General features: G+C 45.0%; 1 protein-coding gene across 1 annotated transcript in view; it reads right to left on the reverse strand.

The window, feature by feature from the left end:
• Window positions 1–2,650: 2,650 nt before the first annotated feature.
• Window positions 2,651–24,771, reverse strand: part of APH1B (aph-1 homolog B, gamma-secretase subunit) — a 140,212-nt gene continuing 118,091 nt past the window's right edge. The window contains exon 7 of the mRNA XM_042941803.1: window positions 2,651–3,301. The gene's annotated coding sequence lies outside the window, so the exon portion shown is untranslated. The remainder of the gene's footprint in view (window positions 3,302–24,771) is intronic.

Genomic DNA, 24,771 nt, shown 5'->3' on the forward strand with positions numbered 1-24,771 from the left:
AAATTCAGGGACAGCCAGTCCAGCATAGAAGAGGCACACTGTCTTGTGCATTCTGATCTCTTGGAGAGCTTGTGAAATATGATAGATTCTTGCGGTCTACTCCCAGATATTCTGTTTCCAAATATGGGATAGGGGAATTGATGCATAGTTCATAGAGCTCTTGAAATGCTTCTGTTGAATGAATGAATGAATGAATTTTTTAAAATAAGATTTTTATTTCTCTTTGAGAGAGAAAGTTCAAGTGTGGGAGGGGCAGAGAGAGAGGGGGGGACAGAGGATCCCAAGCAGGCTCTGCACTGACAGCAGTGAGCCCGATGCAGGGCTTGAACTCATGAACCCTGAGATCATACTTGAGCCAAAGTCGGAGGCTCAACTGATTGAGCCACCCAGGTGCCCCAATGAATGAATTCTAATGCGGGTAATCCAAGGATCCCATTTTGATCTAGAGAGAGGTGCAGTAGGAAGTTTTGCCCAACCCAAGGATGTTACTAGGAGCACCCTGTATAAGGGAAAGCAGGAGAAAACCTATGTCCCTTCTGTATCCCATGGCCCCCTCCTCTCAGGACTCAAAGCTCAGGCTAGAAGTGTTTATACTCTAGTTCGGCTCTGTTCGGGGTTAAGTAGGCATTGGGAGTTGGTCTGGGAACTTAACCATGACTTACAACAGTATTTCTTTGGGGAAGCATAAGTGAGGTTCAAAGACCAATGCAAGACGTAAACTTTAAGAATAAAATCGTCTGGTGAGTTGGGAATTACAGAGCGAAAAAGGAAAAGACAACATATATAATGTTGTAAAAAGTAACTTGAATGTAAATGACTATGTATTGTATGGCTCTATTTACGTGAAATGTCCAGAAAGGACAAATCCAAAGGTACAGAAACCAGATCAATGGTTGCCTCAGACTGGGGGGTGGTGCGAATGGAACTCTACAGCACATGGGCATCAGGGGTCCCTTTGGGGCGATGGAAATGTTCTAAAACTGGATCGGGGCGAGGGTTGCACAACTCTGTTACTGTGCAAAAATAAATCACTGCGTTGTACACTTAAAATGGGTGAATTTCATGGTACACAAAGTATACCTCATCAAAACTATTTTTTCCAAGTGACTCGAAAAGACCTCCAAGATTACCCAGTAGCACGCCCTTACATACGTGAAGCACTCGATAGCATAAAACACTTCATTTGCATTATCTCCACATACGCATCACAATATCCCTGCAAGGAGGTAGATTTTTGTTTTGTAGTGAAGAAACTGAGGCTCAGTGCTCTTATTGACTTAAGTGGAAGGTTTCAAGTCCTGCTTTTGCATGATGCCTTTACCCACTAAATTCTAGGTCTGTAAACCCCTTTCTCCAGGTACTATACTCAGGAATAGAAGCAGGACTCATTTTTCTCATCTGTTCTTCTGTCTAGCCTTTGAGCCAACCTTCTCTCTGGTTACTTCACCTAGTCGGTTCTGCGTGCTTGGGGGGGCCTCATGGCTTAAGCCTCCTGAAGTAGCTGCTTTAGGCCTAGATCCTTTTACTGGGGAGAGGAGGTTAACCTTTAATTGGAAACATGCTGGGACTAAGTTGGGAGGAATGGGTTGAGGCCAGGCTAAGGAGATTTTTGATATAGGGGCACCTGGGTGGCTCAGTTGGTTAAGTGTCTGACTCTTGACTGTGGATCAGGTCATGATCTCACGGGTTCATAAGTTTGCGCTCTGTGTTGAGCTCTGCACTGACAGTGCGGAGCCTGCTTGGGATTCTCTCTCTGCCCCAACCCTGCATGCACATGTGCTAACTTTTTCTCTCTCTCTGAAAATAAATAAATCAACTTAAAAAAAAAAAAAAAAAACCCACATGATATCTAGGTGGAGAGGGCATCCAGTCCTTGTCAGCTCCACTCTGGAGACCTCCACTGGGTCCAGGGATATACTTATTGGCCCTCTGGGGCCAGAACAGCCGATGCTTCTCCACTTGGTTTCCCATCTGGGCTGGCATTGGCACACACCATTAAATGTCACCCTTGGATCAGGCAGTCAGGGTTCCTGCCCTATACACTCAGCTCTACGGGACCACGTGCTTAGGCCTTCCTATCCCTGGGCTCTTCCCCCACGGAGCAAGATGGAGCCAAGGGGGCCGGGGACAAGATGCACTTTCCAGATCAGGCTGTGGTGCCTGGGGCCCTGGAATTCTCTGTTGAAATGAGCCCCAGACCCTTTGATGAACTTTTCCCCAGATCCGTCCTCCCCAAGGCGGGTAGTGTGTCTGACGTGCACATCAAGGGGCCCAGGAGGTAGCCAAGGGCGCTCTGGTGGGAGCACGAGGACGAAGTCGGCCTACGTGCATGCAGGGCCCTCTGCAGTGAGGAACAGAACAGCATGTGCACAGAGCAGCAACATGAGCTGTGGCCAGGGAGCCTCCCTTTAAATGCATGCTTTAGCCTCTGCAAATATAAGTAGTGAGCTTACCCCAGGAAGAACAGATGGAATTAGTCAAAGAACGTACAAAAGTCATGCAACCAACACATTTACCACAACTTGTGTTTTGGTGTAGAGAGAAAAGCATCCCCATTGCTTTACTACATGTGGACATAAAGCTCAATTTATTTTTCATTGTAAAAACCAAATATTGATTATTCCAATAGCTGAAATCCATTTGTTTGGCAAATGGCGATAAGAGATTCCCACATCATTGTCAAGATAAAGGGAGAACGCAGGCAGGATTTAGCGGAGGGCAGCGCTGAATACATGCTAATATGATTGTTCTTTTTTTAATTTTCCTCCAGCTGGTCTCTAAGATAACGTTCAAAACTTTACCTTTTCCTTCACTTGTCTTAGGCTGTCTGGTGGGATATAGTTAATAAAAAACAGACACTGAGATGGTTTTGAATGTCAAGTTAAGACAAGTTAATAATTGCTCTCCCACAATATGAGAGCAGAGTATAGTCCAGGATCAAAAGCAACTGTTTTTCTACTTTTTGGAGCTGCCAGAATTCCCTTCGGGCTGTGCACCAGGTAAGTGTGGGGACAAGCTTGGAATCTGGATGATATCATCAACACAGCTTACGCCAGACCCCAGCTGGGGCCGTCTATCCAGTTTGATGAGGGTGTGATTTCACCTGCCTTGTCTGAAAAACCATGCTGGCGAACCATGCAATCTGCTCAAATATCACAACACGCTACCTGCAGTTGGTCTCCAGGGGTCAGTAAATCGTAGGGGCGGGGCTCACGCCAAAACTCACAGTTGGGAGCCTGACACTGTGTAGCTCTTTGTTGTTTCCACGGGGCTGCCACAGACATGATTTCACACCTTCCTTCTGTGGAGACAGAGTAGTGCTTGTCCACACAGAGAACCCAGGGACAGAACCCTCAGCATTCTCCCCCTCCTATTTGGAGAGCACTGGGAGAGAATGACATTGGCTTCGTGGGTTGAGCAGAGCACCAGGAGCTCAGTACGTGGCCCACCAGTGGCCCCTGAGATTGGGCGGTGCCACGTGCTGCAAGGCCCCTAACCAGCGTGGAAGCCAGGATGCCTTGAGGGAACCCGCCCACCTCAGGCCCCTGGGTGCAGCCCCTCCCATCAAGGTCCAGCATGGATTTGGTTTTGGCTCTCCCCTCCCTGCCCTGGAGGAACAGTTGTTACTAACATGGGTGGGCATCGGGAGACCCGCATTTGGACCCACCACAGATGTCTGAAAGGAAGCTCTGGTCTACAGATCTGATTGGAGGGAATGGCCCCGGCCTGTGGTATACCTGAGGGCTTGGGGCCAGATGCTCAATAATCTCATCGTGGGTGTTCAGGCTGGCGCACTCAGAAGAGGCACAGAGGCAGGCAGCTGACCAAATCAACCCAAATTATCGTGACCACCATTTATGGAGTGTCTCCAGGCACTGAGTCCTCTGTATACATTATTATGTTTAATCCTCATAACACCTTGCATGGGTTTTATTCTTCCCACTTTACAGATAAGGAGACTGAGGCTTAGTGGGGGGATGAAATTTCCCACAGGCATGTTTTGGGAACCAAGGGCTTTCTATCAGAAGGTCTGCTTATAGAAAGTCACAAGGGCAACCCTTGGGTTAGAGAGTGCTCCCAGGCCATTGTCTTGGGAGCCTTATTTCACAGCTGAGATTCTCATACTTGCAAACACTATTGTGTAAGATTCCACCAAGCTTAGGAACCAAGGCCTAGGTGCTTTCTCAAAGGACAACACACTCCTCTACAGCTCTGTTTCAGGCTGCCCAGTTTTCCCAGTAGGTGAGGAAAGACACTGTGGATGCCTCCTTCCCAGGCTGGTGGTTTTTAACCGTCTTGCGGGACAGAGAGAACACATCCCCAAGGGGGCCGGGGTGGGCGCAGGAGGAGTGCAGGACTGGGGATCCAATGCTCAGGACTGATGCTGGGTCCTGGGCTGGGTCAGGTGGAGAGAGCCCATGTAGCATGACCCATGCCACATGCTGAGGGTGAGTGCGGGACACCGCTGAGGAGGCGGGCCAGGGTTCCCTGAGTGTTCGACTGGAGGTGAGGCAGGTGGGCAGGAGCCAGGGAATCAGCAGGCCCCGGGTGCCAAAGAAGGGAGCAGCAGGAGCTTGTTTGGGCAGAAGCAATAGGGGGTCATGAAGCTGGCTGTTCTGGGTGTTGGTCACATAGATTCATCAAGGTAAAGAGACTCAGGCCATCTCACTGTTCACTCCTATGAGGCATTTTGTACCAGTTACACTAAAAACCCATAGGATTCAAAGCAAACTTTTGCACAAGCTGGTCTCCACTTCCCTTTCTAGCCTCATCACCACCATTTCTCTTTTTGGTACACCCTATCCCCCAACCAAAAAGTCTGCATTTCCCTTCCATCCCGACACCTGCTTGAGCCATTTGTTTTCCCCAACGGGCCTGTTCACCGGCTCTCTGCCTGTAGAATTCTGCTCCCTTGCCCTGAACAGGAACTCACTAAGAGGTACAACCAGGAAGGATATGGAAAAAGTTATCGCTGAAATGTCAATTAAGATAGCAGTGAGGCATCATGGCATAGCTATGACATCAGATTAAAAAAACAAAAAGCCAAAAAAAAAAAAAATCACCCAATGCTGACATTGTTTTGAAGAAACAGGTTGCTGGTGACATCGTAAATGGGTCCAAGTTTTGAGGGAGGGTGTTGGAAACAACAGAGCAATATATTTCAAGAGATACAGAAATGTTCATGCCCTTCGACCCCTATCCATCCTACTTTGCAGACCTAACCTAAATAAGATTATACTAAAGAAGAAAAAAAGCTACATGCGTAAAGATACCCTTTACATCATAAATTGTAACTATGAAAAAACTGGAAATAGCCCAACCATCCTACAATGGGGGACCGTAAAGGCAATTACATTCACCAACAGAGGGAAATTATGATGGAAAGTATTTAGCAAAAGGAAATGCTTATAACCTGATGCTTTGGAGAGCACAAAACTGTACTGTGAACATACTATAAAAATCACATAGATGTTTGAATAAGATTGTGTAAGGGAGCACAGAGAAAGGAAAACCACTATTTATTAGGGCATTATTTTTATTAGAATGTTGTTGATGTGATAAAAATCTAGAGAAAATGCTACCCTTCCTTCAAACTCCCCGGTTTACCTTGTTCCTACCTGATTGGGGGTCCCTGAGTGTGTATTCGGTTTAGCTCCCTCTGGACCTCTTGCCCCTCTTCAGGGGCAAGAACTATGTTTCACTTTTCTTTGTTTCACCTGAGCTCCTCTATTTGCCTGGCACATAGTAAATGTTCAATAAGTATTTTTTAAAGTGAATTCAGCTAATGCAAAGGATGACGTTATGCTTAGAAGTAAAACTCAACAGAGGCATGTTCTCTACTCTCTTGTCTCTTGGCAAAAGGCACTCAGAGAAATAGATCTTTTTTAAAGCCTTCGGGAGAAGGAAAATCCACATTAAAAACGTTAAGCATTTTACCTCTGGGGTGACGCAGATGCCGCAACACAGGCAACGCTTGGAAATCTACTGAGGCTCTTGGGAAGTATTTACATTTGCCTCTTAAGGCAACAAAATGTTTAAAAATGAGAGCCGTGCTGAGGTTTGCCCCTTTGGGCCCCGCGAGATCCCAACCAGAAGGAAAACTATTCACCGCTTCTGCTGGGACCCCCAAAGCTGCCGTGCCTGAGTCGGGGCCTGTCTTGAATGAGCTTAAATGTCAGGGCTGAGGAGGAGACAGGAAGCGTGACAAAATGGCAGGAGCTTAGCTCGCCCCGAGAGAATAATAGGAATTTACTGAGTGCCTGGCAAGCTATGTGCATCACTTTCGGCTCCCATTTTACAGACTAAGAACTTGAAGTTCAAAGATATCATATTACTCACCCAAGGTCAAATGGCTGGCGAGGGGTGGGTCAGGACCCCACAGCTGCCACAGGCCTTGCAACTCTCTCTAAACGCCCCATTTTGGCTTTTGGTCCAGGCTGGTGATGTCTCGGGGTCTTCCTTTTCGTTTCGTTTCTCCTTCTCCTTTTTCTCATTTTTAAAAGGCCAGTTAATGCTTTTGCAGGATCCCGGTAGGGAGGAATCGAGCAGATTCTTGCCCAGTTATCTCCCTTTCTCGTAGCCTGCAATTCTCGTATCCAGATCATTCTCACCTGGCTTACATTTTCTCTCTTGTTTTCAGCCTGGCTCCCCCAGCCCTTGATTCCACTCCATACTCTCTGAATCCCTGTGGTCATTGGTCATTTCTCCCCAAGAAAATTGCACATTCGCTTTTATCAGTGACTTTTCCTGATGCCTGAGTGTGTAAATCATTTCCAGAACATGTTTTCTTTAACTGAACGCAATCTCACATATGGTGGATTGGGTTTGGAGATGAAAACGGCAGTTGTTTGAGAAAGAGTTTCTTCCAAAATTAAATGAATTTTCTTTTCTTTTGGAAGTAAAGCTTTTTCACAAATTGCACTTTTTAACATTTAAGATTCTCCTCCTCTCGCTGTTTCCCCTTTCCTTTTTTCTCTTTCATGCATTTTGTCTTAGTGCAAAACTGATACTTAATGTAACAATCACATCTAATGAATACCCAGCTACACTCCTGCTAACCCCCTTCACCTGCTGTCCCGCGGGGCTCCCCCCACTTTGCTCACTTATATTCATTTTAGCTTTATTTTGTGCCCTTCAAATTGTCTTCCTAAAATACAGAATACCACATCAACTAAAAATTAGCGTAGCAAATAGATGGTGCTTAGTAAGTTCCAAAACACTAAAATCCCACCCATTCTCATCGTCTGGGGCTCACACAGTTAAATATTAAGTGGTAGCAGATGTTCCTGCTGGGGACTCCATTTCCAGGCCTGCATTTCATCATTCTCTTTAAAAGTCCATTCCCCGCCCCCCTTTTATTCTTCCATTAAAAAAAAACCCACACATTTATCTAGGTTTAAATAGAATTAAACCTTCTGTGTTTGGATAGTTTCGCGATAGTTGCTTTTCCTTTTAACCAGTTAAGGGAGATGGTGGAAATTGAGACGATGCTTTCTAGGTTTGCCATGCATTATGTAGATTTCAAAAGAGTAAATGAATATTTTAGTACATGTGTGTGGTGAATGAAATCCAGCCATCGATTCTTTGCAGCTCCTCCCACCAAGAGGCAGAGTTTATTTTCCTACTCTTTCAAGTGGGGCTGGCTTTGTGACTTGCCTTGACTGATATCAGATGGCTAAGCGGGCATCCCGTGAGTTCAGGGCATAGAACCCAAAAGGACTTGCAGCTTCTGCCCTTATCACTCAGAATGCCCTGAGACTGCCATAAAAAGAAGCCTGTCTGGGGCGCCTGGGCGGCTCAGTCAGTTAAGCATCTGACTTCGGCTCAAGTCATGATCTCATAGTTTGTGAGTTCGAGCCTAGCTGCGGGCTCTGTTGACAGCTCAGAGCCTGGAGCCTGCTTCGGATTCTGTGTCTCCCTCTCTCTCTCCCCCTCCCCCACTCATGCTCTCTCTCCCTCTCTCTCTCTCTCTCTCTCTCACTCAAAAATAAATAAACATTAAAAAATTTTTTAATGTAAAAAGAAATACACCCATATTTTAATAATACATTAAATAATACCTAATATATCTAAAATATTATTTCAATATTTAGTCAGTATGAAAATGATTAAAGTTTGTTTTTCTCATAACAACTATTCAAACTCTGATGTGTATTTTACAGTTATAGCATGTTTATGTGGTTGCATTTCAAGAGCTCAGTAGCCACCTGTGGCTACTAGCTAATTTATTAGCACAGATCTACATTTAAAATCTGACCTGAGGGGTGCCTGGGTGGCTCCAACAGTTATATGCCTGATTCTTGGTTTCGGCTCAGGCCATGATCTCATGGGTTTCTGGGTTCGAGCCCCGCCATCAGCCCAGAGCCTGCTTGGGATTCTCTCTCCCTATCTCTCTCTGCTCCTCTCTTGCTCGCACGCACTCTCTTTCAAAATTAATAAATAAAAAAAAATCTGACCTGAAAACACTCACCGAGTAATCCTCAGTATGTGAATCTTCATATTAACGAATGGACACTATGAAGGTGTTTGCGTCTTTCCACGAGGCTAGAGGAAGTCTTTGCACAGGGGGCTTCGGGGCCGCTGGGATGGTGCAGACAAGGCAGCACCAAATGGTTTGGGAGGCCTGGCAGGGGCCGGGGTTGTGCTGCAGCCCTGTACTCCCTTTATATAACCTTAGGAAGGTCGCTTGACCCCCTAACCTTTTGGGGCCTCAGTTTCCCTCTCCATAAAATTGGGGATGGACTAGGAGTGTTTCATGGGCCTTCATAGCACTGATGATCCTGAGTTTTCCATTTCCCATGGCCAGTCTGCCTTAGGATAAGGACCATGCTGGTCCTCCACGGAAGGGATGGGATGTTATTTGTCTTCCCATCACAGAGCACCATTAGAAACGGACTCCTGAGTGTCCCACGGAGCTGACACATAAACGCCTGTTCTTTCAGAAGGACCATGATTCTGCCCGAGCCAGGCTGGCACCACAGGCGTCCACGGTCAGAAGGAACCACAAACCAACTCCCCTGGGTGGCATGGTCCAGGCGGCACTTTATTTAGAGTAATCCACACAGAGATGCTACAGTTTGGTCTGGGCATATGATTATATGGTTTTGATGCAAACTGGCTTACGGGAAGTCAAAAGTAGTGGCTGCAAATCCCAGCACACACCACAGTTACTGTGCCCTGCCTCAGTTTCCCTTTTTCTCATACTGGCAATAGAGCCGTTATTTATCATGGAAGTATGGTGATTCTGTCCCGGTCCCCAAATCTCTTTTCAAAGAGATACATGTCTTTACATAAATGCTGCATAAATCCAAGTTCTGAAGTAACTTTGAGCTGAAACCAGATTTGAAGTCAGGAGAGATCTCAGGGTTTATCCGGTTTTCTTCTTTGAAAGCCGGTGGTTCTACGGAGGGTAGGTGGCCATGACTAGCCGAGGGATCACAGGAAAAGGAAGAAAGATGGTAACCTTTGTTCTTTTTTTAAAAGAATTTTTTTAATATTTATTTATTTTTGAAGGAGAGAGAGAGAGAGAGACAGAGCGTGAGAGGGGGAGGGGCAGAGAGAGGGGAAGAGACACAGAATCCGAAGCAGGCTCCAGGCTCTGAGCTGTCAGCACAGAGCCGGACATGGGGTTTGAACTCACAAGCCGTGAGATCATGCCCTGAGCCCATGTTCTTCTCCTTTTTTTTTTTTTTTTAATGTTCATTTATTTATTTTGAGGGGGCGGGGAGGGAGAGAGAGAGGGACAGAGAGAGGATCTCAGGCAGGCTCTGCACTGTCAGCACAGAGGGGCTCAAACCCACGAACAGTGAGACCATGACCTGAGCCGAAATCAAGAGTCATAGTCTTAACCGTCAGAGACACCCAAGTGCCCCAAGAGATGGTAACTTTCACCCTGTTCATCAAGCCCTTACAGAGACGTGGGGAGGTCAGTGTGCCCCTGAAAGGGAGGATCCAAGCTGTTAGCACCTTCCAAGGTCCCTTTCGAGATGGGCACCAAGGGGACAAGCTCTCAGTCACTCTTCTCTAATCATGGGTGGGAAGGAAAAGGAAGACTCTCCAGCCAATGTAACTTCCTATCGACAGTCAAGAGGGCCGCTTGTCAGTGCATTCCGATTCTTGGCAAGCTGTCATTAGACATAAATCTGAAGTTCATGCAGTGCCACATCCACCCCCACCGCGCCCCGTCCCGCCTGATCTCTTTAAAGAGATGGGTCACCATCCAAACTTTGCAGGCTCATTCAGAAATTACTCTCCCTCCGAGAGCTCATGTATCCTGCAAAGCCTCTGGTTGGATCCTCTCAGGGTTGTGACATTTATTTTCAGAAAGGATTTAAGTTGCAAAAGTGATTTAGAATTCAATTTAATTTACAAAGTTATACATACAGGGGCGCCTGAGTGGCTCAGTTGGTTAAGCATCTGACTCTTGGTTTCAGCTCAGGTCATGAGCTCACAGTTTCATGGGTTCGAGGCCCACGTCGGGCTCCGTGCTGACAGTGAGGAGCCTGCCTGGGATTCTCTCCCTCTCTCTCTGCCCCTCTTGAACAGGCACTGTCTGTCTCTCTCAAAATAAATAAACTTAAAAAAAGTCTAAAAAGTAATAAAAAGTTATACACAGAGATAAATACATACACAGATACAAATATACACATGCAAAAAAATCTGGTAAAAACTAAGATATTATAAAAGAGTATTCAACCAAAAGTTTCTGGTATATTACTTCAAAGCTATTCTATGCATAAAAAATATTTTTTCTGGAGCACCTGGCTGGCTCAGTCAGTAGAGCATGCGACTCCCGATCTATCTTGGGGTTGTAAGTCTGAGCCCCACTTTGGGTGTAGAGATTACTTAAAAATGAAACCTTAAAAAATATTTTTTTCAGACATTAAAAAAGATATACTGTTTAATTTTAAAGCCACTTTAACTCAAGACAAAGTAGAAGGGCAGAAACCTGTGGATTTAAAAAGCAGGAGAGAGAGAGAGAGAGAGAGAGAGAGAGAGACAGACAGACAGACAGACAGACAGAAAGCCTGAGCTATAATTGTTTTAAATGATGTGTTGATGTGTTGAGTTTAAAAATATTTTGATGTGTTCCAATGCATGGAAAACAAGATGCTATGAATCATTGACTGTCCTGAATAAACTGTCCAATATGATTATATATTTTTGTGTTCACTTGGTAAGGTCACCTCAACGAGTTTACATAATAATATACAGAACACGGAAAGCCACCAAATAAACTGGAGTGAGCAGGGAGGGAGGGAGGCGGCAGAATCACCCCTTAGAGAAGAGGTGTTGAGAAGGAAAAGAGAGGGAAGGCTGGAGAGGTAGGTAACCAAACTCCAGGCTGGCACTTTCCTGGAGGGTTTTCTGCAATGATGGAAATGATCGTGTTCTGCACTGACTTCAGTGGCCACCAGTGCTGTGGAGCACTTGAAACGTGAGGGGCTGAATTTTTCAGTTCATTTAGTTTTAATTCATTTCATTCTAAAATTTTTTTAAACATTTATTCATTTTTGAGACAGGGAGAGACAGAGCATGAATGGGGGAGGGTCAGAGAGAGAGGAAGACACAGAATCTGAAACAGGCTCCAGGCTCTGAGCTGTCAGCACAGAGCCCGACGCGGGGCTCGAACTCACAGACCGCGAGATAGTGACCTGAGCCAAAGTCGGACGCCCAACCGACTGAGCCACCCAGGTGCTCCTAATTCATTTCATTCTAAATGGCCACATGGGTTGGCGATTTGGGCAATGGACAAATAGAAGAAGCAAAGGAAGGAGAGGGGAAAAGATTAAGACATATGTGGAAAAGCTGAGGACAGTTGTCTTAAGTGACAATGAGTGACCCTGTGCCACTGGAAGGAAGGGAGTTTCCTACCACCTCTGGCATTTATTCCGAGGTCTCTGTAGCAGCAGCAAGGGAATGCCCTCTCCAGGGCTAAATTCCAGAACAACAAATGTCCCAGCTGTGCTGACCGTGGGAAGCCGATCGGCCTTAACTGCCCAATCTGTTAGGGGAGCAGGAATCGACCTTCCCAAGGACTCCGCTACCCTAACGTGTAAAATAAAATAGTTTATTACTCCAAGGAAAACCCACACCTTGGATACCACCACTAGGTGTCACCATTAACCAAACATTTGGTGAAAGTTTTTTCTTTGAATCTATAGCTGCTTTGGCTATTTTCTCACTTTTCCACACCAAAAGCAAAGTGGTTTGCGCTCTGGGAGCCCACTAAACAGGGATACTCCTTCTAATTTGGCTTATTTCTCTTTCCAGTTAAAACTCTGCTAAATGCCACAAACATGATGTGTAGGCACACACACACGCTCACTCACTCATTTGCTCATTCATTCATTCATTCAACATTTACTATGTGCCAGGCAGGGGCCTCGTGTACAGTTGTGTACATTGCGCACTGCACAACTGGGGGCGAGACTATTAGTATAGACCTCAGTGTGAATGGTTGCTCCCTGAAGTTGTTCAGGCCAGTGACTCTGCAAGACTCTCTTCTGTATCATGGGGACAAAAACATGGCCTTTGCTTTTTCCTTCCTTTCTGTTTTCTCTCTAAGGATAGATTGCTAGTCTAAAACCTTCTTTGTAACTAGAAATACCTCCGTCCTATATAAAGTTTGAGGGTTATACATATCACATGTAATTTACCTTTATCCTCGTAAGAATTAAACTTTCATTCCCTTTCAGAAAAAGTAATACTCTGTACTGAGCATATTTTATGAATAAAGTGATGTACTAAGCCAACTGGAAAAATAAAGTCGTGACCTTTGCCCTCGAGGAATTCAAGAGGCCTGAGCATACCTAAGATACATAAGTTTTGCATATCTCAACCTGAGCGTTGACTAGAAAAGGAGTAACAGCAATTGAACATGAACCTGGAGACCAGGACCTCTAGATTCTAGCCCGAGTAGGCTTTCTTGAGGAATGTATTAGTTAGGTTTTGCTGTGTCACAAACCATCTCAAAACTTAATGGTTAAAACAACAGACATTTAGTTTTTCTCAGGCTTCTGTGAGTCATCTGGACAGTTCTTCTGATCTAGTTGATGTGATGGATCTCTGAGGTCGGTAGGTGGCTCCTCTGGGGTTGGCTGGCCTCACTCACATACCCGAAGATTGATAAGCTCCTTTCTTGGGGACTCTGCTGTGATGGCTTGTCTCTACTCTGTATGTTCTCTCATCCTCAAGCCCAGGCTTCACGTGGTGATCGCACCATGGCAGTCTCAGGGGACCAGAGAGCAGTAGGAGATGGCAAGGTCAATATGCAAGCCCTTCAAAATTTCTGCTAGAGTCAGGGGTGCCTGGGTGGCTCAGTAAGTTAATTGTCTGACTTTGGCTCAGGTCATGATCTCACAGTTGTGCGTTAGAGCCCCGCATAGGGCTCTGTGCTGACAGCTCGGAGCCTGGAGCCTGCTTCGGATTCTGTGTCTCCCTCTCTTTCTGCCCCCACCCCCCGCAACTCGCGCTCTGTCTCTGTCTCTCAAAAATAAATAAATGTTAAAAAAAATAAAATTTCTGCTAATGTCATATTTGCTCTTATCGCTGGCCAAAGCAAGTTACATGGCCATGCCTGGAGTCAGTGTGAAAGGTATTACCCAAGGATGTACATACAGGGAGGTGTGAACGATTTGAGGGCCACTGCTGCAACAATCTATGGAAGAAAAGGAATTTAATTCCTCCTTATCTCAGCTATTATATGATAATGATATATTTATATCATTATATATTAATTATATGTGTGTGTGTGTGTATATATATATATATTATAATATTATATATATATATATAACCTTCTTTACTTATTGCCTAGACAGGCAAAACCAAAAAGAATAAACGCACAGAAGAAACCACCATTCAAAGAAAAGCAACAATACAAACGTGATTAATTTTACTTCAGTTGTTCATTTACTTTTTCCATGTTTCCTCTACCACATGACCAATCTCTCCCACTTATTGAAAATTCCTATCAAAAGTAAAGGTGCTTAAAAATGTTTCTATTTATTTTTGAGAGAGAGAGAGAGAGAGTGCAAGCAGGAAGGGGCAGAGAGACAGGGTGAGGGGTACAGAGAATCTGAAGCGGGCTCTGTGCTGAGGGCACAGAGGCTGACGTGGGGCTCAAACTCGAGAACCGTGAGATCGTGACCCAAACCAAAGTCAGACCTGAACCAGCCAGGTGCTCCAAAGGTAGTATTTCGAAAGCCCTTTCCAGGTATCTTATAATCTTGACCTGTAAAGTGGCACAGTTCAAGGGCCTTTGTAGCATACAGCATAAGTAGAAGTATCGTTCAGAGGGGCGCCTGGGTGGCTCAGTCGGTTAAGCGTCCGACTTCAGCTCAGGTCACCATCTCGCGGTCTGTGAGTTCGAGCCCCGCGTCGGGCTCTGGGCTGATGGCTCAGAGCCTGGAGCCTGCTTCCGATTCTGTGTCTCCCTCTCTCTCTGCCCCTCCCCCGTTCATGCTCTGTCTCTCTCTGTCTCAAAAATAAATAAAAAAAACATTAAGAAAAAAAAAAAAGTAGTATCGTTCAGAAGGAGAGACCCAGGGATGTCTGCCCACACGCTAACTTCCCCAATTGTCCCCAGGGTTGCTCTGCACTGCACAGGTTGAACACCTGTCACTATAGCACCCGCAAGGTTTATCACAGAATAACGAGAATGACTAGGCACGTACGGGGTCTGTTCTCGCTCCTATCTGCGTGTTGCCGACTATTACTGCAGGTAACAACATCTCTGCAAATACACATTCGATCGGCATTACTTCATCTTTATTCACGACTTCTTTTTTGAGTAATTTGTGATCTCTACCCTTTCATTTGATGAACAAGCATTTATTGAACATTTGTTGTGTGCGAGGAATTGTTGCAGAGACAGAGATGAATAGAACACAGTCCTTGACCTTCTGGACGTCGCTATCTAATGGAACAGTTAGATAAGTAACAACAAACTGTAAGGCAAATCTGATAGTCAAGTGCTCTGGAGAGCACGGTGGAAGGAATGATTTACACCAAAGAGATAAACTTGGGAAGACAGCATAAGACTGATGACTTTTGTTCTGAGCCTTGATGAATGGTTAGGCTTTCTCAATGTGGAGAAATGGCGAGAGAATCCCTTGCAGAGGGAACTGAATGGTAAACAGATAAGGTTGAATGGACACACATTCAGGAAAAGGAGATCACCCAGGATGGTCTGAGTGTGGGGTATGCTGTGGTAAGCAGAAAAGGAGGACCTTGTCAAGTCCTTGAATGCTCTTATTAATTTACAATGAGGGCCTTCAATGGTCTATGATTAAAGCACTCTCATGATGGGAATTATTTTAGAAATGTCACTCTGGCTTCTGGATCTTGACAAAATGGCAACCCATTTTAGGCTACTGGCTACCTTCTTCAACCCAGTGCTGGGAATGAACACCTCAGAAATGGAGCAGTGGTGAATCTGAGTGTCTAATGTAATAACTGTGAGAAGCTTCTAGAGAGACAGCAAATAGTTGGGTCCCAGGGTATATATGTATATGACTACAGTCTATAGGGGAAGAGGAAAGGTGCCACAGGTGGGGGAACTTACATCTCCCCCATATTTCCATGGACAGATTAGGGTTTATCCCAACTCTACTACATGGCAAAACAGAATCACTAGTCTTGCACGAGTAGGAAATAGAGCTTGTGGCTACATGAAGGCAGGCTTAGCCCCTGGGGATAGGAAGGAGATAAGAGGTTCAGGTAGATCCACATTCCCTCTAAGAATAGGAAATGCTACTTCTCAACAGAATACTGGAGGTCTTGGCCAACATGTTAAGACATGAAAAAGAAGTAATAGGTATAAGGATTTGAAATGAAGTGATGGGTGCCTGGCTGGCTCAGTTGGTAGAGCATGTGACCCTTGATCTTATTAGGGTCGTGAGTTCAAGCTCCACGTTGGGTGTAGAGCCTACTTAAAAAAAAAAAAAAAAAGAAAGGGACACCTGGACAACAACAGATGTAGGCAAGGATGTGGAGAAAGAGGAACCCTTCTGCACTGCTGGTGGGAATGCAAACTGGTGCAGCCACTCTGGAAAACAGTATGGAGGTTCCTCAAAAAACTAAAAATAGAACTACCCTACGACCCAGCAATTGCACTACTAGGCATTTATCCAAGGGATACAGGTGTGCTTTTTCGAAGGGGCACATGCACCCCCATCTTTATAGCAGCACTATCGACAATAGCCAAAGTATGGAAAGAGTCCAAGTGTCCATTGGCAGATGAATAAAGAAGATGTGGTGTATATATATATATATATATATATATATATATATATATATATAGGAATATTACTCAGCAGTCAAAAAGAATAAAATCTTGCCATTTGCAACTATGTGGATGGAACTAGAGGGTATTATGCCAAGTGAAATTAGTCAAAGAAAGACAAATATATGACTTCACTCTTATGTGGAATTTAAGATACAAAGCAGATGAACATAAAGGAAGGGAAGCAAAAATAATATAAAAACAGAGAGGGAGACAAACCCCAAGAGAGTCTTAAATACAGAGAACAAACTGAGGGTTGCTGTAGGGGTGTTGGGTGGGGGGGGGGATGGGCTAAATGGGCAAGGGGCATTAAGGAGGACACTTGTTGGGATGAACACTGGGTGTTTTAAGTGATGAATCACTAAATTCTAGTCCTGAAATCATTATTACACCATATGTTAACTAACATGGATTTAAATTTTAAAAAAGGGGGGGGCGGTGCCTGGATGGCTCAGTTGGTTAAGCATCTGACTCTTGATTTTGGCTCAGGTCTTGATCCCAGGGTCATGGGATTGAGCCCCACTTCAGGCTTCACACTGACCATGGAGCCTGCTTAAGATTCTCTCTCTCTCTCTCTGTCTCTCTCTCTCTCTCTCTCTGTCTCTCTCTCTCTCTCTCTGGGGTGCCTGGGTGGCTTAGTCCGTTAAGCGTCGACTTTGGCTCAGGTCATGATCTCACGGTCTGTGGGTTCGAGCCCCGTGTCAGGTTCTGTGCTGACAGCTCAGAGCTTGGAGCCTGCTTGGGATTCTGTGTCTCCCTCTCTCCCTGCCCCTACCCTGTTCTGTCTCTCTCTGTCTTTCAAAAATAAATAAAACATTTAAAAAAATTTTTTAATAAAGAAAAGATTCTCTCTCTCTCCCTCTGCCCCCTCCCATGCTTGCATGCTTGCTCTCTCTCTCTCTCTCTCTCTCTCTCTCTCTCAAATTTAATAAAAAGGAAAGGAAGTGACAAAACTGTCACTATTGACAGGTGATTTGATTATCCATATAGAAAATCACCCCAGAATGAATAGAATCCTGGCAAGGATGTCAGGAACAAGGTCTGCTTTCAGAAATCAGTAGCATTCTTCTGTATTAGCAATATTTAACCAGAAAATATAATGGAAAATAAGATACCTTTCATGAGAGCAACAAAATTATAAAGTACCTAAAAATTAACGAAAAGTTCAAAATCATTTTTGGAAGCCAAATGTAAAACTATTAAAGGGCACAATACAAGACTTGAATGAGCAGAGACATATGCCATGTTGGTAGACAAGACTCCCTAACATGTAAAGATCCCAATTCTCCCAAAGTGAATCTAAAAATGTAAGGCAATTTCAATAGACATCTAATAATTTTTTGAGTGGAAAGGAAAAGCATATTCAGAAATTTATCTAGAAGAATAAAATCAAAATCCATAATTCTGAGAAAAGAGCAAAGAGGAGGGACTTACCTCACTATACTCCAGGGTCATGGAATAAAAAACACTATGGTGCAGAAACGTGTGAGGAGACCAAGGGCCATAAAGTGCCCAGAAACATATATGCCTTTGGGTGTGAGTGTACCTGATGTACAGGAAAAAAGTACCACAATCAGTGGGGACAGGGTAAGTTGCTGAGTTGATAGTACAGGGAAACTGACTCACTACATGGGGAAAATTTAAGTTGAAGCCTCAACACACATAAACAAAGGTGAATTTCAGATACACTAAAGATTGACTGTGAAAACCATCCCTACGAAAAAAGACACAAAAATATATGTAGGAGAATATAGTTATGATTTTAAAGTGGGGAAGGATTCTTTTAAAACCAAGACCTAAAAAGTACAATCATAGGCCAAAAAAATGGAGAGATCTATGCCAAAATTAATGATAATGATGGAAATTGTTACCAAAATTAACTGACAGGTGATAGACTGAGAAAAAATATTTGAGACTTCAAAAACCAACAGGGATTATTACCTAGAATGTATAAGAGAGTCCTACGAATCAATCAGAAAAAGATGGAGAACCCAGTAGGAAAATGGACAAAGAAGATGAATATGTGACTCACACAAGAAAGTCCACTAGTTCTGCTCAATCCCACCCATTACAGGTAAATGAAAATCCAAACAATAGCAAAAGAGATCTCTTTTTACCCAGGAGGCTGGCAAGAATTAGGGGACTGGGTAATATGAAATTCTCTCAAGGTCTGAAACTCTTCTGGTCGCCTGCTGGGAAGAAAGTACACTGCTAGGACTTTTCTAGCGCATGTCACAAATAAAGCTGGACACGAGTTTAAGCAGCGAGGACAGGTTTTATTCAGTAACTATGTTGCAACAGGGAAAATGAGTCCAGAGGGAATGGGACCCAACATCCTCAAAACAAAAGGCTGGAAATGTTTCAACATGGAGGTGTTGAAAGGATGTGCAAGGGGAAAGATACTGAGATGGGGGTTAAGAGGGCTCAGCCCATGTGACAAGGCTACCTGGATTCGTTAATTGGTGCTTATTTGAGGAGAAACAAATTCTCCAGTCTTTATGAAGGAGGCAGTGGTGTGAGATGCAACGAGGCGCCCGCTCAAGTTAGGTCTTTGTCCTCCCACAGGGATAGGCGGGAGAGGAGCGTTATCTCCCTGAATGTTTCCTCTTAGGTCTTTTAGGAAACAGTTTGAGGTGGTAGATTTGCGTTTCAAAGGGCAGAGAAAGAATTCATAATTGCAAGCTTTCTAAAGTAACTGCCCTTTGAGGGGGTTCGGGGCCCATCTGCGGGAACGAACAGCAAATTCTCCTGGCAGCACTGAACTTTCATCCCGGGTGGGCCTTTCCAGGGGGCTAGGATCATCCCAGGGATGACCTTAAGCGATTGAAGCCATGCCAGAGTTTCATCAAGTCTGTTAGTGGAAGGGTTTGGACAATGGAGTCTTCAGATGCCGAGAGTTCTGTAGTTCTTAGGGATGACCCGGCAGTACTTTGTCAAAGGAAATTGGCATAGATATTATGATTCAGTGATTCCCCTCCTGGCATATGCTTCAGAGAAACTCTTGCCCAGGTCCTAAAGGATCATCAACAAAGACATTCGTCTCACTGTAGTACTGGCCGCAGGGAGTTGAGGGTATTTGCCAGGGGGCCGGATAAGTAGATGTGGTAGGTGGGTTTAAGAACAGAATGTACGCAAAAAAACATAATGTATTTTTTAAGTTCACATACGTAGCCAAGAACACATTATCAAAAACGTGCCAGGCACCTGGGTGGCTCAGTCGGTTAAGGGTCCAACTCTTGACATCGGCTCAGGTCATGATCTCAGGGTTCACGAGACTGAGCCCCACCTCGGGCTCCCTGCTGACAGCACAGGGTCTGCTTGCTATTCTCTCTCTCTCTCTCTCTCTCTCTCTCTCTCTCTCTCTCTCTCTCTCTCTTTCTGCCCTTCCCCTGCTTGTGGATGCTCTCTCTCTCTCAAAATAAATAAACATTTAAAAAAACCCACGAGAGTGAAGGCCTATGGGAAGGAGGCAGCCGGAAGTATCAGGGACAAAGGGAGAGAGGCACAACAAAAGGAAAGTGGCTCCTTACACAGCTGGAGAATGAGGGAGACTGCACTGCAGACAGGGTGGGGGAGGGGGAGAAACAGGGAGAAAGGCTGTCATCTGAAGAATGAGAGGCTGGCGGGGGGGGGGGGGGGGCAAGGGAGGTTGGGGAGGGGAGTTGCTGGGCAGTGTGGGTGGGGGGAGGGCGGTGGTCAGAAGGAGAGCAGAGGCAATGGAAGTAAAAATAAACCGTCAGTGTTGATTAAGGACCTGCTGTATACCGGGCGCTATTAGGTTCTTTCATTCAGTTTGGGATCCCATCAGCAACCTGAAGGGGGAGACCCTCATAATGGATGATGCACTTGAATGTGGCGTGGAGTCGAGGCGACCCCCAGTTTCTAACTCAGGCACCCGGGAGGATGGTGGTGCCATTAACCAAACTAAGAAATAAGTGAGATGGGGAACATGAACATTCACGGCCTGGGATCTCCCAGCCCGTCACTCTGAAAACCAAGATTCTAAGAAGGCGTTCCTACTCAGGTGAAAGAGAAGTGACATTCGTTGTGCTCCTAATAATAACTGGTATTTTCCTAAGAGCAACAACAAATCTGAGAGCTTACTGCACATTAGATGCCATGCTTCAGCTGTTTGCACCCATTAGCTCGTTCACACCCCACGAAAGTACTATTATTATCATCTCCATTTTATTGGTTAGGAAGCTGGAGCTTAGGGAAGCATGTGCCTGAGGTCCCAAGGTCACAGAGCTGCTACCGACCATGTCTTCTGGTTCCTTAGCCCAACAGGTGACCAGACACCATGCCACAGGCTTGATGTTCGTGCAGTTCTCGCAAGTCTTCCATGAGATAGGCTTATTCTCTTCATTTCAGAGATGACGCAAATGAGCCTCAGAGCACTTCGGTGGCGGGTCCGACCTCTGTCAGTCGCAAGTGGCAGAGCGCGATTCAGACCCAAAGGCTGTGCTCTATTCACAATACACAGCGGCACATCTCTCAATGCTACCGCCCAAACGACCCTCACGCTACTCATTCAAACCCCACCCCTTAGACCAGAGGAGTAGAAAATAGACTAACCAACGGCAAGGCCCTGACCTTGTCCGGAGCACAGATCAACAAGTGGCTGGTAAGACCACCGAGAGGTCAACTGGGAAAACATGATAGTAAGGAATTACGATAGATTTTTGTGAGTGGTGGCAACATTGTGATTATGTTTTAGATAAGGGGGTCGTTTTTGAAAGAGAAATATGTACAGATGAAATAATACAGTGGTTGTCAAAGTGTGGCCCCTGGATCCACAGCACTGGTATTATCTGGGAACTTGTTAGAAATGCAAATTCTCGGGGCACCTGGGTGGCTCAGTCAGTGAAGCGTCCGACTTCGGTTCAGGTCATGATATTGAGGTCTGTGAGTTTGAGCCCCATGTTGGGCCCCATGTTGGGCTCTGTGCTGACAGCTCAGAGCCTGGAGCCTGATTCAGATTCTGTGTCTCCCTCTCTCTCTGTTCCTCCCCTGCTTGTGCTCTGTCTGTCGTCTCTCTCTCAAAAATAAATAAACATTAAAAAAAGTAAATAAATAGAAATGCAAATTCTCAGTCCCCCTCCAGACCTGCAGAATCAGAAACCCAGGGTGGGGTCCAGCAATCCATGTTTGAACAAGCCCTCTAGGGGGTTCTGATGCTCAGTCGAGTCTGAGAACCACTGAAAGGATGTTGAATCTTGAATTTGTTTCAAGCCAGCCCAGGGAAGGGGTAATGAGTTGGTGAGCGTATAGAGGAGGCAAGGTTGGTCATGAGCTGCCAATTGTTGAAGCTGGGTGATGGGTACACAGGGATTCATTGTAACTACACTGTTTTGTTTTTTTTTAAAGATTTTTTTAAAGTTTATTTATTTTGAGAGAGAGGGACACACCACACACATGGGGGGAGAGGGGCAGGCAGAGAGAGAGAGAGAGAGAGAATTCCAAGCAGGCCCACACTCAGCACAGAGCCTGACTCGGGGCTCAATCCCAGGAACCACAAGATCATGTCATGAGCCAAAACCAAGAGTCAGACACCCAGGTGCCTCAGGATTTTGTTTTTAAGTAATCTCTACATTCAGTGTGGGGCCTGAATCCACAACCCTGAGATCAAGAGTCACATATTCCACCAACTGAACTGGCCAGGTGCCCCTGTATTCTGTTTTTATATGTGTTTGGAAGCTTTCCCTAGTACAACGTTTTAAAAAATCGGAACCATTTTTTTCCTGCAGTGCAAGCCCTAACTGCTCTCTCCTTCCTCCTCTTGGTCCCTTTTTCTCCAGCTCTCCTCTGTCTGGAATGTTCCCTCCTGGCTTCAGAAATGGCAGCTCCTTTTATTCTCTGTATTTGCCTCAAGCTTTCCAAATCTTCGAGACTCCTGCTGCTCTTGCCTTGTCTCCTTGTCCTCCCTGCTGACGTTTTTAAATGATCCATCTCTTATCAGTTGCCATTTCCCTCCTATCAGGGTTCTTTCTCGAGGCTCGCTCTGTGTGTTTGCAGAACGGGATTTCTCGGAGGCACTGACTGCCTGTCATCTGAGACCTTTCCTCTGCATTTGCTATTTGGGATCTTGCCCCTGCTTTTATTGGCACTGTAGACTCTCCTTAGGTAGTGTGAAAAAGAACCAGTGGCTCAACACGGCGTTACTGAGGCCAAGTCTTGAAACAGGGGCTTTATACCTAACCTAACTGTAGTTTCAACCTTCCCTACAAATGCAGGCCAGCCAGCACCAATGAGGCAACCTGTCCCGAGGGTCCTCTCCACCCCACCCAAGGGGAGATGAAGTAATCTGCATGATGAGACCCCCCCCACCTCCCCCGTCCTTTTCCCAAAGAGAAAGCGCCCTCTCCTGGAACAATCATTTCTTTTGCTAATGACGTCTTTGTCCCACTGTCTTTCCTATAAAAACCTTCCATGTGGTCGAATTCCTCTCCGGAAGCTCACTTCCACTTGCGAGATTCTGGAATCGCTTCATAAAGCCAATCAGAGCTTCAAATGTACTCAGTTGCACTTTTGTTCTTTAACAGTTGTCTGTTGCTTCTTTTTACTTCAAAAAAGAAAACATTTGCCTCTTTCAATGGTTTTAAAATTTGACTTGTGTGACTGTTTCAATGTGTAACAGATTTGCTTAAAACAAACAACAACAACAACAACAATCCCAAAACTTCAAACAATACAGAAGTGTAACAAGTAAAACTGTCACTTTGTTTCCTGGGACAGGGTCTTCGGAGTTTACTTCTTACTGCCCTAGCTAATCCCTCTTCACAGAGACATCAATTCAAAGTAGGCTCCAGGCTCCGTCCAAGCTGTCAGCACAGAGCCCGATGCAGGGCTTGAACTCACAAACCACGAGATCATGACCTGGGCTGAAGTCGGACACTCACTGACTGAGACACCCAGGCGCCCTAGCCCATTGATTCTTCAGAATGAAAGATGGAGAATGTTCACAGGGGAGGAATAAATGAAATAGAGAAGAAGAAAGGAAAAGCACAACAAGCGAGTGGGAGGAGGGTGGCTGGCAACCTAGAAGTGGGACAAGGAAGAAAATGCCCAGCTCTGGATGTCCTGAATGTGTGGTTCTGATGATTCCCCAAACTTTTCCTTTCATTGAATGTCCTTGGTTCTTGGTCTTGGTCTTGGGCTCTTTTAGGAGCTCTGAAGCCTAGAAGCTTCTTTAGAGTGCCTACTGGTGAAACACTGTGCAGCATGTGAACTTCGAAAGAGACTCATTGTCATACACTATGGCTGCTCCTGCTCTGGGCTGTGAACTTGGACCCATCCTTGTGGGCTCACTTCCCCTGTGCAGCCAGTGCTGTATATGCAATCACTTCCCCTTGTTCCCAAAGCCATCAAGCCACTGACTTACAATCTACCCAGTGTCATATTTATCTAAATCCGTCAAATTGTATCTTCCATTGTTCTTCTAGGAGTTTCCTGACCTTCTTGAGGAACTCCCTCAAGAAATTTGATTCCCTGTTTTAAATCGCTAGTCTTCCCAGGTTTCATGACTTCTTGAAACTTAAGATTTGTCAATGTAAAAATTATTAAGATTACGTAGAAAAGTAGAAAAGTGCTTATGATCCACTGTCATTTTTTTTTTATTAAAAGTTGTATGCACATTATGGTATATTTACTTGATAGTGACTGGATAAATATTTTTTGTTCACATGAATAAGAATGGAACGTGCAAGAAGTTATTGTCAACTAGGATGCATTCGTATGTGATTTCTTTTCCTTTTATGAATTCCCTCTAAATAACTTTGTTTATAAAAATCATTTGAGATGTTTCCCTGTTATAGTTGAGCATTTAAAGTTCTGTTTCCAGGGGCACCTGGGAGGCTCAGTAGGTTGAGCGTCCCACTCTTGATCTCAGCTCAGGTCATGATCTCATGGTTCATGAGATCGAGCCCCATGTCGGGCTCTGTGCTCACAGCACAGAGTCTACTTAGGATTGTCTCTCTTCCTCTCTCTCTGCCCCTCCCCTGCTCACACTCTCTCTCAAAATAAGTAAATAAACATTAAAAAAAAAGAAACAAAAAAAAAGTTGTGTTTCCAGTCTTGGCCAGGAATGCTTTGTCCAGCATCAGACTCCTGAATTTTCACAAAATCACATGTTGCTCATCCCTCAGGCGGAAGACCATGGAGTTATCCTTGACTTCCCCAGGCTTCTTCCCCTTTAGTCTGGACAATGGCTACAAGTTAGCACTGTTCCTTCCATAACTTTTCTCTGCCTTCTTCCCCAGTTTTTACCATCTCCCTTCTGCTGGCAGCTCGTTATATAGGAACTATTACGATGAGATTTCTCTTTTTTATTTTTTCAAAGATTTTATTTTTTCAGTAACCTCTACATCTGACATGGGGCTTGAACTCACAACCTCAAGATCAAGAGTTGCATGCTCTACTGACAGCCAGGCAGGCACCCCATGACAGGATTTCTCTTATTCACTAGCTCTGAAGTGATTTCTTTA

Source organism: Panthera leo, chromosome B3 (assembly GCF_018350215.1).
Source record: "Panthera leo isolate Ple1 chromosome B3, P.leo_Ple1_pat1.1, whole genome shotgun sequence".
NCBI lineage: Eukaryota > Metazoa > Chordata > Mammalia > Carnivora > Felidae > Panthera > Panthera leo.